General features: G+C 42.0%; 1 protein-coding gene across 9 annotated transcripts in view; it reads right to left on the minus strand.

The window, feature by feature from the left end:
- Positions 1-13,383, minus strand: part of RARB (retinoic acid receptor beta) — a 323,955-nt gene extending 310,572 nt beyond the window's left edge. For 6 of the 9 annotated variants that reach the window (XM_039548244.1, XM_039548242.1, XM_039548236.1 and 3 more), the window contains exons 1-2: positions 13,342-13,383; positions 4,524-4,623 (exon numbers count right to left, since the gene is read on the minus strand). The gene's annotated coding sequence lies outside the window, so the exon portion shown is untranslated. Of the gene's footprint in view, positions 1-4,523; positions 4,624-12,461; positions 12,729-13,341 lie in introns of those variants that run through there. The other 3 variants (XM_039548240.1, XM_039548239.1, XM_010398934.4) reach the window with 2 other exon arrangements.
- Between the last annotated feature and the right edge of the window lie 4,899 nt (positions 13,384-18,282).

The raw sequence follows: 18,282 nt of genomic DNA on the forward strand, positions 1-18,282 counted from the left end.
TGCTAATAAGGCTCTTCACAACTCATCCTTGAGAGTAGCAGTAATAACCCTGAGTGCCAGTACGCTGCCCAGCTGCACTGATCTACAAACACATTACTGTCAAGAGCACAGAGCTGTGCTAGGCAATATGCTATCTTTCAGCCACGGACAGTAGGCCCACAGCTGCCTGGTGGCACAGCCAGAACAACTGCTCAGCTGTCAAAACTAGTGAACATTTCAGGTCTCAGTAGACTTTTTGCTAATCTGTACTACCTGGCTGAATTTGCCCTCAAAATGCCAGAATGGCAACCGCTTTCTCCTTTAGCATTCGTCATACTTGCAGAGGTCAGCTTGATTGTACCTACCTCTTCAACTGCTCTGAAGACTTCAGCACAAGACCAAGTTCAGATTCCAGATGCAACACATTCAGGAAATCATCTGGATTAATAACACAATTATTTGCTTCCCTTTTATTGTGGAATGGTGAGATAACAGACCCATTCTATCCTTTTCACACAAGCTGAAAGTCAGCAACTGTCCAAAATCACTAGAGCCTCTTCCCAAAGCCCTCAATGGATTTGCGTGCTTTCACACTGCTGGAGGCAAAACACCTGGGCCTTTTTTACCAGGGTTAGTATCTGAGGAAGATAGTCTTGGAGCAAACCAATCACCTCTTGAACACTGTATTTCCCCTTCCCAACCCCCTCCATCTGTTTTAACCCCTGTCTTACTGGAACTAACCTTAAAAATCTGCTTTGGACATTGGACAAACACATTAAAAATTAAGAAAAATGGGATGGAAAGAAGCCTGACAGATAGAGCCTCCAAGCTCTTAAGTCTAACTATATTAGGAAAACAGGCCAAAATCATGAAATGATGATTATTTTTTAAATATTTTGGTATCGAAAATTTTTGATCTGCCTCTTCTCTACAGAATAACACTATTGAAATGGAGGCTGGCTGGCCATAACTGAAAGCTGGTTAAATTTGATATCAACATAAAACATATCTCAGCAAGTAGGTTATAACAACTTTTTAAAAAAAGACATGGACCTTGGCAGATTTCCTGCTTTTCTTACACTCATTTCTTCCAGTACTTCCCACATTGTGAAATAACTTTTAATGCTATAAAGACAGTGCAGACTGCAAAAATTGGTCCTAGTGGTTCCAATGGGAGTAGCATGGTCAGAATTTGGCATTCAACAAAGTTTCCATTTCTACATAGGTTTCATTTATTTTTCAGTTTAAAAATAAGACCATATTTTGGCATGTAACTAGAGCTGCTCCTGCAACTCAAAAGAAATAACACTGCTGGCAAGCCTCAAAGCTGTTCCAAGACAAAAAACTGTGTTGGCAGAACTTTTTCTAAAAGTTCTTTTTGACTAGAGGCAGAATTCAACACCAGCATAAATGGAGAAACTTCAGTGAAAACAGTTATGTTACACATCAAGTTTATATAATGCAAATATATTTAGCTGACATGAAATTTAAATTCTGTTGAACCAATTCTGTTTATCTTCTACATGTACATAATAACTTAGCACCAAATTCTATAATCATTCTTCTGTGAATACTGTTTTTCCTCCTACATAAATGGTACTGTGCTATTTACAAAGTACCACAACCATGCCACACATTTTTTTAACATAAGAGTTATCCAATTAGGATGTGGTGAAATTAAAGCTGCAAGATCTATATTCCTGCATCAATTACAGGCACAGAAGGAAATACCATAAATCTGACATTTCACAACTTCTGAGGGTTTGATTTTGCAACCTACTTTCTAAAATACCTTTTTTGCACGTCATACCCAAGGGTTTTTTTAGAGCATGAATACAGTTAACCAATGTGCAGTGGTGCTTCATCAACACAGATCACAGCAAGATTTGACTCTCAATTCCACTATAGCACAGACAACAACGAAATCATTCAAATACCTAGACAAAGATGCCCATGCCCTTGGACATCCAAGATACAGCTGGATGATGGATGGAACCAAGTACTTACAAGGAAAGTGCACTATTTTAGATCAGCTGTTGAAAAAACTGAATTGAGTTCTTGCCAAAGAGAGGGAGAAAGTTATATTACAGCGGTATCAGGCTGCTGAGGTAAACTATGGGTTTGAGGAAAGGGTCACAGTAAGGCCCTCTTTTTTCACCTCCTGCCTGGGAGATGCAGATTGTTCTAGCTGTGACCATAGACTGGGCAACAGGAGCATTAAATCAGACTTCAGCAGATAAGTGGAAGCATGGTAACTAAAACCTAGCACTTTGCAAAGGCTACTGTTCCTTCCCTCTTCAGTGGTTGTGTGATCCTAGCTTTGCAAAGCTCACAATTTTGTCAAGGTGACCCCTTTTTCCTAAGGGACACAGGTTGGAAAATATAATCTGACTTTTAAATTCCCATATCTTAAGAGATTTCTACACAATTTCATTGATTTAGAATTTCATTGTTCAAGAATTATCATCTTCCCAAATACTGAGATCTGCTACAAAGAAGGTGAGAGATCCCCTTGAAAAAAAGCTTAAATACATAGGTATTTCTAAAGCCAAGTTCTAAGCACAGCTTGCTTACCCTACCCTAAACACAGCTGACTGAACTCCAAATACAGTTGGTTGAGTATTGCATTGAAAATCTTCAGTGTTTTGCCTCTTTTTGTAAAACTGGTTTTTTTTTACATTTTGTTATACTGTGACTGAAGAAAAAATGACAAAGAAATGTAGACTGAATTTATTTACCTTCAGACTCTTAAGAATTTGTATTCAATGTACCACAATTCAAGAACTGCTTCAAATAATTCAAATAAGCTTTAGTAGAGGACTTTTAAAGGTCCCTTCCAACCCAAACTATCCTATGATTTGCAACACTTGATAGTAAAACTGACTCTGCCTACATGTAAGGTATCTTTTCAATAAAATATACCACTTTAGATGTCCATTGACTTAAAACAATTCAACAAATAAAAACAAAGAGGAGATGCTTATGTTCAGACCACAAATTAATGCAGTTAATTTGACCACCAATATAATGAATACAATGACCAGGTAAGTAGAGTTAGAACTCCAAATAAACTTAATATGCAGTCACTTTAGGTGTGAAATTCCAACCAGCACTCTCACTGTGAATAAATTACACAAAATTTCAGCGTAGTGTGCCTAAGAACTGGTGGCACAAAAATCATCAGATCTTCAGAAATTTAAGGCCAATTTGCCACCAAGTATAGGAGAACACATTAATCATCTTTTTATTTCCACTGTAGAAATAATGTACTACAGGTGTTTCAGAAAGGCTTCAATTTTCAAAAATAAGTGGTCTCTTTCTTTCCATACATTACCACATCTAACAGAGGCACATTTTTATTTAGGCTAAATCATGCCTTATGGGACACACTTAGGAGGAGGAAAGGAGGACATGCAACTGGCATTTGAGACATATTGCCAGTGCAAAGCTGCCAAAAGCACACAGCAGGGAGCATGTTTTGGCTATCATGAGCAGAATAAGCATGCACTCCTTAACCACTGCCAGCTGGCATTTGTTTCCAAATACAGAATGCTCACTAGGCAGGTTGGAGACTGGACATACTCCTAACCTTAACTGTGCTCCCATAAAAACACGATGCTGAGATACCTCATTAACCATGCCTGTCTCCTAGCTGACTGCCAAATGAGAAAGACTGAATGACACAGAAAAAGGATACATTTCTCCCTACGCACAGAAACGTACTTGAAGTATATCCTAACGTACTCTAGTGCTTACAGCAAAAGAGAGATTTTAAGAGTGTTGGAAGAAAATTCTGCCAGCACCTCAAAAAGCAGAAACACTGCCACTCTTTCTTGTGCATAGATAGAAAAAGTGAAATCCAGAGACACAGAGTACCAAGAAAACATAGCAATGTATAGAAAGAGTGGCTGGCACTGTGATTAAAAACTATACTATCATGCTCAGTACAACCTCTAGCACTCCTCACAACAGACGTTCCCTGCTTTATGTGCTGGGGCAGATTTGTGGGTAGAAGATTAATGTCCCCCTCCATCTGTTAATGACTATATAGGTCCCCTGGGCTTTGCACCAAGGGTACTTCGCCCTTAGGATGAAACAAGAAATGGGAATTTGTGTTTGTTACTACATGTGCTTACTATTTCCAGCAACACTACCAATTGCTAGATGTGTATTATTTCAACTTTATCTACCAAAAACATATTTTATCACAGTAGTTTAACTGTGATTCCAAGTAGATTTTCAAAGAGATCAGTTAAAAGGAGAACAAACCAACTGGGGGGCACTTTTCATTTTCAAAGTGCTTTCCTGACACACACAGCCTGCATTGGTATTTGCCCTGTAAGTGCTCTATTCATTAACTTTTCACTACAGTTTCAAAGTGGCTCCACTTTTTGGATTTCCCTTTCTCTGTCACTGATAGCCTGCTGTCATGGACCAAGCAGCTTGGAAGGAAGAAATGTACTGGAGAGTGCCACGCAAAGAAAAGGTCACTAATTAAAGTCTTCATTTCCTTCAGGGGGTTCTGTGAGTGGATTTTAACTTACCCCTATTAACTGTACCTTTGCTCCTGAGGAGGAGCTGGAGGCAAGTCAGAGGGAGCTTGACACCAGCATAGTCTTCATGGACCTAAGTCAGTTTGATATCCTGGAAGAACACAAGGAAAGAGCAATTACAAAATTAAGTTCTGAAGGAATGAGGCAAACATAGTCATCACCAGAACAATGATACTCAGGGCAAAATCAGAGAAGATCTTAACAGTATCCTCAATATCCACAAATGAGAAATCAAAACCAGAGTGTTGCTTCACTAAAGTCTCTGAATGTGGTGTCTCAGGTTCATTACATGCTTCCTTTCTTCCTTTTCCCACCCCTATCACTGGCAACACTGACCTCAATTCCATCTCAAGGAAGAAATACTAGTCCCTGCCAAAACTGCCTGTGAGCACCCAAGTGAATTCCAGGGCCAGTCAACCATGTTTACATTAACACCAAGCATATTTAATTAACTTCCCCCAGTTTATTCAGCTTAACTTTGGAAAAAGCTGGAAAACCTTTGCAGCTGAACTATCAACACAAGAAAATTCTACGCTCTTTTTAAAAAAAGGAAATGTGATTTCAGTACATGACCTCTACCGATCCTTTTGAACCAACTCGCCACTGTTTCTGTCACACCATTCCTGCCCAACAAGAAAAGCAGGACAAGACAGTAGCCAAGAGGAGAAAAGGAAGAAAAATAAAAAAGGAATTGCTCCATATTGTCCTTCTTCATCTTCAGCAGAGAATTTCCTGGTCTCAAACACTACCAGAGTGAAGAAACTGCAGCCGCAAAAGACAATTTTTTCTCTCTATATCAGCAGCACTACAAAACGACGAGTGTTGAACTAAAAAAGTGCTCTGCCTGTCTAGGCCTTGGTACTCATAATATTATTCTGAAAACATTCCTCTACTTGCTTCCCAAATAAGGAAATTCTCTAAATCAAAGATACACAATATTGTTAAAATTAACCGTAAAACCCAACCAAAAAAACCCCAGCCTGATTTGTATATATTTTGTTTTCATATCACAACCTTGTTAGAATCAACAAAGCTGCTACCAGATTTCTCATCTGAATCTAGTAATATTTGGCCTTTTTCTTATGCTTACTCAACAAGGCATGCATTTGACCTTTCATTTGAAAATTAAAGAAATCATATTTTCCTTTAATCTGTGTACAATGCAGGAAAACATATTCTGAGTATGATTTAAATACACAGAGCTCGTAAAAGGGATTCAAACGTGCTAGTATCTCTTAAGTCATTCTCAGGTCTTTTGGAAGCCTGACTTAGAGCTGAAAAGCTTGACAGTCAATGGTAAAAAAATAATAAAAAACATACAGTTAAGAATATTAAAGACAAAAGCAGGACTCAAGGAAGGTAAAGGACAGAGCAAAGAGCTGCAGTTTCCCTTCCTTGTAGGGAGTACAAGATAGCACAAGACAGCTTCTCTCCTGACTTATACTCCATTGAGCAGCAGCTTGCTTTCCTTAACATGCCTCCTCAATTGCCATCCTGTGGCCTGCACAGGTAGGCAGCCCTTGGAGAGAAAAGGCACTGAAGTCTGTGCATCCTACAGAGAGCACTGACTGCAATCATTCAAGCTTTATACAAGCCCCTTGTACCTCTGCAGAAAGGCCACACTCAATCTGACCCCCAGAGAAAATACAGCAGCCTAGATTGATAACACCTACTTACACTGCTGCTGATTAGACATACACTGTCTCCAACAGTCTTTCTGAAAAGCTGAACGAGAGTCTTAACTTTTAAGCCTGAACCACTGTTAGCATATCTCACTCAAGTACTGGTAAAACACATTTAATGTCAATTGCGAAAAAAACCCAAACATATCTGTTTGAGGGAAGAGCAGGGGAGTTACTGTTGCTTATTTGTGGAGAAGAAGGGAGGAATGTATCGTGTCTGCACACATACACAGACAGATGTGTGTCTCACACATGGGTACAGGATAACAAACACAACTTGTTCTCCACTACAGAATTTTCCACTTTGAACATACAGCCACCAGTATATAAAGTTCATGTTATTTCAGTGAGATACCTTTGGAATTAATAATACTGGCAGGATTACAACTCATGTAACACAGATTATTTGGTCATCACTAACTCAAGGACAAATTGAAGTCTGAAGGCCAAATCCATGGGGGTTTCTGGTGACATCACTAAGACCTCACACAGACGCCTGAGACAAGTAGTGCTGGTGTTTTGCATCAAGCTAGTTCTGAGAAATGACTCAAAAAACAAATGGTCAAACATGATACCCCAACAACAGTGAGCAACTCCATCTACGGAGAGTACTCTCATCACATCAGGAACAAGGACATGTCAGCAGTCAATCTTAGAGAGCTTCAGTAGCCACTCTGTCAGAAAAAAAACTAAAACAACTAAACACCAACAAAAAAACCCCAATCAAACTTATTTTTTATCAAAGTATGAGAATAATTTCAAATTTAGTATGTTATATACCTTCCCAGACTTGTCAAGAACTCACCAACAGTACCCACAGCAAATCCAGCAAAGACTACCACTTGACACATATCACATTTATTTCTCAGAGCCACTCTCAACACACAGCAGCAAGACTGTGACTAGTCAAGGCAGCAGCACAGTGCTGAAGCATTTTGCCCAACAGTTAAACTTGTTCCTTTGCACGTGCTCTTTATCCATTTTTATTCTAAATTATCTTGGCCATGAGTACTACATAAAGGACTCTGATCCCCCAAACAAACAGCTCTTTCCTCCTAAGAATGTAATTTAAAAGCTATTTAGCATAACTCTTACAATACTTATTTTCTCTGTGGGAAATCTTACAGAATCAGAATAATTTAGGCTGAAAAGGACCTCTAGAGGCCACGTCCTCCAATTCCCAGTCAAAGCAGTGCTGATTTCAAAGTTAGAGAACAAGTTGTTCAGAGTCTTGTCTGGTCAAGTTTCTAAATCTCCAAGGTCAAATCTTGCAACCTCCACAGACCTCAGGTCAGAGTTTAACCATTCCGATTGTTATTTTTTTTTCCCTTATGCCCAGTCAGAATTTCTTCATTTCTATATGTGACAACTGCACCTCATCCTTCCTCTGTACACCTCAGAGAAGAGCACTGCTCTCTGTTACAAAACAGCCTATTAGGAAATGGCAACAATTCACCTTCATCTTCTGATCTCCAGGCCGGGCAAACCCAGATCCCTCACTATCTCCCTGTATGCCATGTACTCCAGACACCAACTGAAACAAGGGGGCTGCTCCAAGTTAAAACTCTTTAAATGATTTACAAAAATGTAAAAAAGCCTTTTACATACTTCACCTTGATCATACAGCATTGCTTTACAGGTCCCCTGACACAGACAGGACCACTGATACCTCACTTTCTGATCCCAAAGAAAGTTCTGAGGACAACCTCAGAGGAGCAGCATAAAGGATTTGACAACATAATGCTCTGAGTGGCATCTCAGATCACCTAAACACTCTGGAACAGCACTTTTTTCAAACTAAAAACAAAAAAGTACATTTGAAGAAAGTTTAATGTGGTTTGGAATGTAGCTATACAGCTTCCTGCAGCTCACCCCAGAAAAATAAAAGACATGTGATGCGTAACTTCCTTTGACTTTTCTTTGAACTCTAGATAGAAAGCTTTAAAGAGCAGAATTTTTTTTATTATTAATTACATTTACAATTTTTGTTAAAATTTCCAAATGGTAACTAATGCTAAAGTATTTGTATGTACCAATTCCATGAGTTAGAACACTCTCTCTTAAAGAAAAACACTTTCTAATCATTATTTCGAGATAGGGTGCACTGCATTGCTTTGATGAAATGAACAGTACCTGCCACTCACTAGACAGTGTTAATTCCAAAGTATTTGCAAAGAATCTAGACATAGGTCAAAACAGATACAAGAAGAAGGATATGTATGAAAAAAAAATCTGTTACCCTCGCTGAGCTACTGAGAGCACACTTCCTTGCATGGCAGCACAAAGTATGCCCTCACAGGGGGTGAATCAGGTTTCATTCAGAGACCAAGGAAGTCAGCCTTCTATACAACTTCATAGGATGTTCCCCATATGCAAGAATGGGTTTAATAAAGATTTTATTTATTATTTATTTAAAGCTTGTCTTCTATTACTTTGCTACATATTGCTGCCACAGGGAGAAGCTTTTCGTATCTGCCTAGATAAGACCTAAAACTTCTGGAATCACAACTGCCAAATGCTCCAACAATCAGCAGCCCCAGACCTTAAGATTAAGCTGTGCAAGTTCAAAACCTGTCCCCTTAGCAGATGCAGCAGTTCCACTCAAGAACACAACATGTATTAACATTGAAAAATAGACATGAAACTACTTATACACATAATCACACCTGTATATTCATTTGTGCATGCTGTTAGCAGAACTGTGCATGTTACACACATACCCCATACTACACACATAACCTTCAGCAATTTAAGAACAGCAGCAAACACCAGTGTCTGCAATACTCTGCTTTCATGAGAGAAAAGCCACGGCAAACACGCCAGAGCTGCCACATGGTGATGGCATCTCTTCAGTGAGCCTGCTGCAACTCTGGAACAGCATGAGCACCCAGCCCCACAGTGCCCTCCTCCAACTCCCCACACCAGCCTGCCACACAGGGGACAAGCTGTAGCCCTACATAAGAAGTAAAAGAGAAACTAGTGCCCCTCCAGAGAGAGGCCCCTCTCTTGCACCCAGCACGAACACACACATCGGCACAGGACTCAGCTCGCGTCTGAAGTTTTACACATGACCTGGAAAGGTTTTGCCATCACTTGTCTAACAAAAGGAACAAAACCCACTCTATGTGCAAAGCTTTTTAACGCCTCCAAGACTGGCACTTTTCCGTCTGCAGGTTGCATTTCTTTCCCCCCTTCATCCTATCCTCTCTATTTAGCTTACATAGAGACGACCTCCAGAGTGCCATGCTAATTAGCAACAGCTTGCACTCTGTATTAAAACTAAAAATAACCCCCAAAAAAATCTAGTGAAAAGAAAAACTGAATGAGCTCATATGCATTTCATCATTTCAGTAATACTGGTGTATTTTAATTATACTTAAATAATTTTAATTCTGATCTGAGCAGCAGACTAGCTATAATTGCTGAAAAATAAAGTTATAAATTAGATGTGAGATATGGTAGAGTCTATTGCCCTACAGACTTGCTATAAAGTGCTACAAAAATACATATGGCTGTAACCAAAACTAACAATAATAAGCTCACTGTGTGAGGATAAAACAAAGAGGTGAACAGTAGAGAAATGTTCAGCTGGTGTAGCAAATAAATCCAAAACCTACAAAGTATTACTTCAACGAACTAAATAAATATTTAATAAATGAAGTTCTTTTCACTTTCACTAACATGAGGAGGTCTTAAAACTAAGAAAAAACACATTCCTTATAGGTAAATGTCTATTCTATAAATCTTCTATATTTTCCTGTATTTCATTTGGCTTTTTCACAATGGGTCTGATTCTGTTTTCTTATGTCTGTACTTCCTGTATGTTCAGCATTTACCAATCCATCTACCTTGAATACAAACTAAACTACAGATTACAGAAAATGAGAAGTTCAATGACTCCTCCAGTCTTAAAGATTTCCCAGTACTGTAGCAAACACAATACTGCATGTTGGCTTGAGGGAGGGAAATATGATTTAACTGACATTTCATCAGTGTCTTGGGAGTCAAAGATCGTCTCCTATAATATTGAATATTTAATTAGAACACAACCTACAAATAAGAAAATATTGGACATCATTTTCCCCAGTATCTTGCCTAAGCTTTAACAACAGTTTGCACTTGCAATATTCATTGCAGTAGACTCCATTATTATAAGTAAGATCAGCTAAGCTGTTTTAGGGAATTTCAATAGCTACTGTCTCCCCCTAACAGATAAAAAAGAGAGAGTCAATGATATTGAAAGACAACAGATCTAACAGCAGATAATTTACAGAGTTCAATACTACAAAATATTACTGAAACAACAGGTTATTAAATCAGGCAAGATATCAAAGCCTCATGCATGAAGTAACTCCTAGCTGAGAAGGGTTAGAAAAACTTCCACCACTACAAAAAGCACTCTGTAACTGCTCATAACAGCTGGATGACAATGGCTGGACTTTGTATTGTATCCCACTGAGGAGTGGCAGATTTTTAAATCTTTGTTTGTATCACCTACTAGGAGAACCCCACCCTGGGGTGCAAAGTAATGAAAACTAATCTTTGTCTTGAAAATACCTGTATTTCTTGTGTGAAACACCAGTATTACCACAGATCTGGTAGAACCTGCTTGCAACTCTGATTTTACACGTGTAAATCCACAGAAATCAACAAGAACTTAGTTTATGCTACCTACCCACCATATCCATAACGACAGAAGTGTGAAAACGGATGATCCCTTTCAGGCACACCTGGCTCAAACTCCTACTGTACACACCTACAGACACTCACAGTTAGGAATTTGCTGCAATAATTCGTTTATTTCTACAGAAATGCGGATATGTGAGAACATTGAGCCTTCTACACCTCGCCCACCATAGAGACCCACTACCCCCAAAACAAGCTCTATCAATAAATTCCTTTTACTACTGACACAGACAAAATTACCTCAGTAGAAAATGAAAAAGCAGTCCTTGGTGGTGCCGCTCTTTCTACCTGGAGAGAACCCAATTTTCCTGTGTAACAGAGACACTTTACCATATTGCTATTAGGGAGAATTAGCCGTAAAAAGCAAAAGGACTGTAAGACCTGTGCAAGAAGGTGCAAAAAGAGATGCAAAGTACCCCAAAGTGCAACCATCTGCAGTGGAGTCACTTTGCATTCTTCACAAGCACACTTAGTCACACATAATGACAACCCAGGTTGAGGCACTCTCATTTACTAACACTGTGACACTACTATACAAGGACAAATCCTGCAACCCTTTATCTAGCAAAGCATATTTTGCTGGAAGCTGACCCACATAAAAAGCTGAGGATCAACCTTCTCTGATCATTAAAACAGGCACAGAGATGCTGACACATCAAGCTCTTACCCAGAGCTTGGTTCATAAAGGAATGATTTAATTAATATTTTAAATCAAAAACAACTTTCTTGGTTAAAAAACAAAGCACACACTAACTCCTGATGCTCTTATTTTAAGAGCAATATTTTTGTATTCAGTTTTGCTTCCAATTCTTCCCAAATGACATAACCAGAACTTCAAACAAGTGATGTCCACATAGCAACTTCTACCACAATGACACAACTGATCTAAATTTACATTGACACTACTTTACCTTAAATCAGCTTCTCCCACATGCACAGGCTCTTGCACTAGGTATCCAACTCCTTCAGTCAGCCATAGCATCCTATAGAATTTACCTATGCTTGCTAAACTTCCTCACGAGAACTGTTCCAAGAGAAGGAGATGAAGAGCAGTCTCAATGAATTTCCTTTCTTTGGACTGTTGCTGTATGGTCCTGGTGGGCATATTTTGGATCCAGCACAGTCCTTGGACAATAATATTTTGTGTTGCTCCATTAACTACTTTGTTTTCAGAATCCATGCTATGGTTCCCCTCTCTCTTCAAAGCATAAAGTTAGACCGCGTTTATTGCCAGTAATTTAGCCCTTCATATTTTGTTACACATAGCTTGCTTAAATGCTATTAAAAGCACGTCTCAGCCAAAGGCAAAATATCAACACTATCCAAAGCAGTAAAATTCTGCCACAGATGCAAACGACCAAACTGTCACTCTACATACAAACAACAATGTGCCACTAGAAAACACCAAAAATTCATAAAGAGCATCCCTGTTACCTTCTTGCATCAACGCCTGCGACACGCACACATACTGCCGAGTCTTCTGTATTTGCTAACCATGGATCACTCCCTGGCAGGCAGCAGAAGGGATCCCGCAGACCCCCACACCGCCAGCCTCACTCACCCAGAAGTAATTCCTGCTCCAGCCGCACAGCTCACTGCCACCGCGTCCCAACAATATCCTCTGGCGAGGAGAGGAGCCGCAAACCTGAACTTTCACTCCCAAAAGGCGCAGAAGAGCCGCCCTGCATGCCTGCCCGGCCGCTGCCCGAGTTACTGGGGCACAGAACTAGCGGGAGGTGAAGCGCGCAGCCGGCTGAAGGACGGGCACCGCGGCTCTCCCTGCGCAGGAATCTCACTCACAAGGCGTACATCGCTGGGGCTTTGCTCTCACACACCGAGCCACTCTGCACAGCAAGCGCCGCCGAGACCCATCGCCTTGTTTTAACCACATCTGTAAACATCAAGTTTTTGGGGGTTTGGTTTGGTTTTAGTTTTCCGCCAAAACAGCTGCTCATTCAGGCCAACACCGCCCAGCAGCAGAGCAGCCGCAGCGGTGCCGAGGGGGTGCCGAGCTGACAGGGTCCCGAGCACAGCCTGGCGCTCCGTTTCCAAACCAGCCCCCGACGCGCCCCGGGCGCGCTTTTGTCTGCGGAGGAGAAGGCACGGAGCGCCCGGGCGCTGCCGCCACATCACCGCGCTCATGGGCTGCAGCCCAAAATAGCGCCCGCGCCGCTCGCCCCGCGTCCCGCCGAGCCGCGGGAGGACGCGCCCGGTGCCCCGCGCTGACCCGCTCCGAGTTGGTGCGGGGGCAGCGCGGCGCCGCGCGGGGGGCACGGACACGCGCGGAAAGCGCCGCGGGGGGAGCGCCGCGCCAGCTGGGACCGCGAGGGCACAGCGGGCAGCGCGCCCCGCTCCCCTCCCCGTCTCTCCCCAGGCCGGACGCGGCGCGGCAGGTGAGAAACCGACCCCCCCCTCCCCAGCAGCCGACGGCCCCGCTTTACCTCGGCAACCTCCCGCTCCCGCCGCCGCCCCGCCAGTGCCGCCGACAGCGGCGGCGGCAGCCCCGGACCCCCGCCCCGCCCCGCCCCGCCCCCTGGCGGGGCCGCGAGGGCTCGCGCGCCCCCTTGCCGCGCGCGGGGCCCGGGGGCCGTGGGGCGCTTCCCGCCCGCGCGGGCCGGGAGGCGGGAGCGGAGATCCCTCAGGCGGGAGCGGAGATCCTTCAGGCACCCTCCTCGCTCGGGAGCTCCGCGGGGGCTCTGCGATGGGGGGGCAGGTGCGGGGCGGGACAGGGCACGCAGGCCTCCCTGGGCTCGTCCCGGACGCTGTCAGGAGCTTCCCAGACGGAGCGCGGTCCCGCCCGGTCGGAGCAGTCGTACGCCTGTCCCTCTTTTCGCCCGGCGCGAGGGGCCGGGACACCGGACAGGCTTACCCCCTCCCGCCGACCCCTCACCTCACGAGTGCCCTGCGGTTTGACTGCTCTGCCCGCAGCCTCTGGATAAAGTTTTTTCTTCCATCAGACTCTCAGCCCGGCCCCCTCTTGTCACACCTTCAGTGCCGATGTGCTTCCTCTTGCCTTGACGGCTGCAGACTCTCCATGCCTTCTGCAAGTGTGCGGGCCCGAGGGGCAGCGGAGCATGCAGTGGGAAATGTTAAGAATTCCTGCTAGGGGAGAAATCCCGAAAGAAGGAGAAAAGGTCGACAACGGGCTCCAAGCCTTCCATCCCAGCCGTACAGGAACTGACTGGGCATTCAGCATTCTCTCAGCTGCTGTTAATCTCAGTTTAGAGACTGCAAAGTCTTCAAGAGCTAAAACAGGCAAAAACACCCTCTATTCAGATTTTTGACAGCTGTAATGAGCACAAGGAAGAATTATGTAAACATTATTAAGTGTTAATAAACACATGTCAGCGTTAGGCACTCTTATGTAGAAATGTTGGTAAAAGCCACGGCAAAAGCTTTATTCATAATGTCTTTTTAACTTTATGTAGCTGGTGTAATAGGCCCTGTGCATTGCTGTTGCCTCGACGGAAAATCATTACCCAGTAATGGATGAGCCAGTTCGGAAGGAGTGCCACTGGGATACTGCACACTTTCATTCAAAGATGCTATGTATTAGAGGAAGTAGCAGGAGGCCTGCCAACTTTCCCAATTTAATTATTAAACTGTCAGTTCCTGACTCCTTGTTTCAACTTCCTGAGGCAACATCTGGCTGTAATAACAAAAATAAATAAATAAAATAAAATTTGATCATTCACTCAGCAGCATTCTCTTTGCAATGTCCTTCTTACAGCAACTTTTATGAAAAGCTCAATATGGGGGATCCGGACCCGACATCTCTCTGAACTACCCGAAAGCAAAGACAAGAACAGTTCCAGCTCTGATCCTCAAGGCAAAGCTGTGCAGAAGGCTATATCATATACTTGAGCCTTTTTTCAACGAGTCGGGTGGTGTGCGTTTTAATCTTCCTAATCCTTCTTTTATTCATAAGAACATCAGCGGGTTTTTTTCACTGCATGAATCTGCATGATATGACTTCAGGAGATAAAAAAAAAATCTTTTGCTAGCCAAGAATTTTTGCATTTTCATCAAACATTGCTTCAAAAGTGTAATGTTGGTTTCAGGAAGAAAAAAAAAAAGCTGTAAAGGGTATCAGATTTAAATGTTACCAAATGTGAGCAAAACACTGAAGAGAAGTTTTAAAATATCTGAGACTGTGTCTTCATGTGTTCTCTGGATCTGTTTCATATGATGTGACAGCTTCAGCTCGCGATTCATTATCGCAGTGGCTTTTGGAACTGAATGCCTCTTTTTTTCATATCCTCACTCAAACACACGCACACGCTTACAAAAATATGTATCTATATATGTACACATGCACACAGAGAGACAAATACAGAGTGACTCAGCTCTGCGTTCTACTTGCTTAATCAGTTTTCAAAGCTCCAGTACTGTTCCCTTCCCTTATTTAAAATGCCTAAAGCCACCTTTCCCACATTGCTTATTTGACTGCTGGAGTACAGAGCCTTTGACAAAGCTGGGCCATCTACACTGCCTTCTGTGGGTCACCCTCTCCTAAAAGCCTTTCTGCAGGTCAGGAGGTCAGCCCTTCCATTAATCACACGGCAGCTTGGGATTCAGTGCTCACCCTGAACATTAGTCCTAGGGAATCCTCAGAGACCTTTTTCCTGGTGGTCACCTGGAGCTAAGGAAGGAAATCAAGATCTGGAGGCAGAGATCCTGCAAGCCCAAACCACAGTGTGATGGTATCAGAAGTGCTGTGGGGTGACCACCATTGCCCATGCACTGTACAGTGATTTGGTCTGCCCCATGCAGATATCCAACTGATAGGAGTTGTAGCAACTCTGCTGGTAAGTACTAGTTGGGCAAGTATGGCAGCAGTGCCTAATTCAGTACCTCCAAGGATAACTCTTTCCGCAGTGGTCCCAGAGAAAGCACTCCTGATTTTCTCCCTTCCATCAAGAAGTCAGGTAGAGGGATCAGAAGAGTCTGAAGTCAATGTTGCTGTCTTTTGGGCTTCTGTCAGATATTTAACATTAGGTCCTTGGTTTTCTTCCTCAGAAGTTTCCTTCTTCTCATAACTTGGAGGAACTTCTGGAATATTTTATTGATTTCTTAGCTGCTCTCCACTGGAACTCCTCATAATTCCTTGCTTCCTAAGGCTTCCTCGGGTACTTTTTCTTTTGTATCCCCCAGTTCAAGCAGCAGAAAAGCTAACTATCCTGTTAAGTAGGCCAGCCTTTCTTAAATCATTGAAAGAACTCTGGATAATCCTTTCATACCTGTCTCCCATCTTCAAGTGAAATGACTATGCCTCAAGTTGTCATAGGATGGAATTGAATACTTTATATAAATTCTATTCAAGATTCTCCTGTTTTCTCTACAGTTCATGACAGATCAGTCAGACACTTCCTTTAGACTGTAAAGAAGAAAGAAAATAGAGAGAGGGGAGAGTGTTCAAAATGGATTTTCTGGTCAAATTCTATTTAACATGTTTTCTACTATTTGCCAATTCCCAGGCCTATGGCTCAGAATTAATTTTAGAAAAGCCACCTGGGATTAAAAAAAAAAAAAAAACCAATGAAACAAATCCTCAAAAGAAAACGTTTCAAAATGCTCTGGACCAAAGTAATATTTCCAAGACAGCAAAGACTATGCTGTGACCAGATGCAGCTTTGAAAACTTCTGTAGGAAGTAGAATTTGTACTATAAGAGGGAAAATTTATACTTGTGTACACTAAGGAGTCTATCATCAATTTCCCTACTTTTTGCTCGGGAGATCCCTTGACAACTTCTGTACCAAGTGTGAATTCAGAAGTAAAGAGGAAACTGCAAAAAATTAGCAAATCCATCATGAAAAGAAGGTCAAAGAACAGTTTAACACAGAGAATTTCACAATCTGTTGGAGAAGGTCAATTGCATGATGGATAAGACTACAGCAGATGTATTTGTATATTTACAAATGTGAAAGCAGAAATTAGGGTCTTATTAAAAGTAGCAGCTGTTAATTGCCAGCCTCACATATAGACACATGCTTGGAGAGTCTGTTAATTAACTGAGTGAAAAACTAGAGGAGTTTCAGCTCTGAGTTACTTGCCATGGCCTTAAGAGGTTTGGTGAGAGACTCTGATTCCCAGGTGGAGCCCAAGCTGGATAATATTTTTTGGCTATATGAAGGCATTGATGTCTATCTGAAACAGAATTGCCTATACATAAGGATGTGCTGATCCACTAGGGTCAGCAGCAGCAGCTATTAAAACAAGATGGCATAAAGAGCCTCCCAGATATCTGTTTTCATATAGTCTGGAGACATCAGCTCATACAAAACTGCAAAATACTTGAGACTCAGAATGTAAAATTGTTTTCCTTAATGAAAAGCTTCGTTTACTGAAAGGAAGAAAAAATATCCTGCAGGATTTGAAGCATCAGCCAGCAGACAAGAAATCCAGAATCCCACTAAGCTTAGGGCACACTTACATGAACATTTGTTGCAACAGCCAGCACTTACCTAAGGACATGATAAAAATCCCAAGGTGTTAGTAATAATAACAATAACAACTCAGTCCTTAGCAATACTCACAGGTTATTGGTTGTTTTTTTGTTGGTTTTTTTTTTTTCTGCAAGATACTGGTAAGAAGGAACATGGAGTCTGTGCACAGAATTTAGAGCATTAATTTTGTGTGTGCCATGCTTACTAGGCAACAGAGATGATATTTTACCTTTAGAGATGAAAAATAAAGCTATGGTGCACTCAGACCATCATGCAATAATAACTGATGGTGGCAGCTGAGATTATAGGAGCATCTGCAGCTACAAATACTCAGCTGGGACTCCTGTGGGCTTCTGTGTATCATCTGGCCTTCTATTATCTCCTTGGGAATTGAACTAAGCAACACGTGGGTGCCGTGATTTCTGAGCGCTTAATAAAGGAAGTAAAAAATAAAGCTAATGAAAAATCCAACCAGTATAAACTGATACTGTGAAACCTCCTTTACTGAGCTCGGTAATGACTTAACAAGGGCATGCATAAAAGACAAAGAGGAAAGGCGTTAGAACAGCTAACCCATTTGTTACCTGAGAGTTCTCTTCAATGGTAATGAGAAGATTGGGAGAGATAATTTGGTGCATTTTGTTTAAAGAACAGCTCCTCGAGGTTGTCGTCGGGATGGATTGGCAGGGAGTATCAGGTTGCAAGTGTACTGATAAGACAAAATGAAGAACATGGGAGGAGCATTTGGTGGGAGTAAAAAAGGTTGTAAAGGTCTCTAAGGAGTTAGGATGTAAAATTGCAGAAAGCAATGTCAATTTGTAAGAAATCGTGTCATGGCATATAATCAGTGACAATGAGCTGGAACTCTGATTACAGGGAAAAAGTATAGGGCAGAAAAATTGCTACAAATACGGAAGTAAATAAAGAGATCTGG

This window comes from Corvus cornix, chromosome 2 (genome assembly GCF_000738735.6).
Source record: "Corvus cornix cornix isolate S_Up_H32 chromosome 2, ASM73873v5, whole genome shotgun sequence".
Taxonomy (NCBI): domain Eukaryota; kingdom Metazoa; phylum Chordata; class Aves; order Passeriformes; family Corvidae; genus Corvus; species Corvus cornix.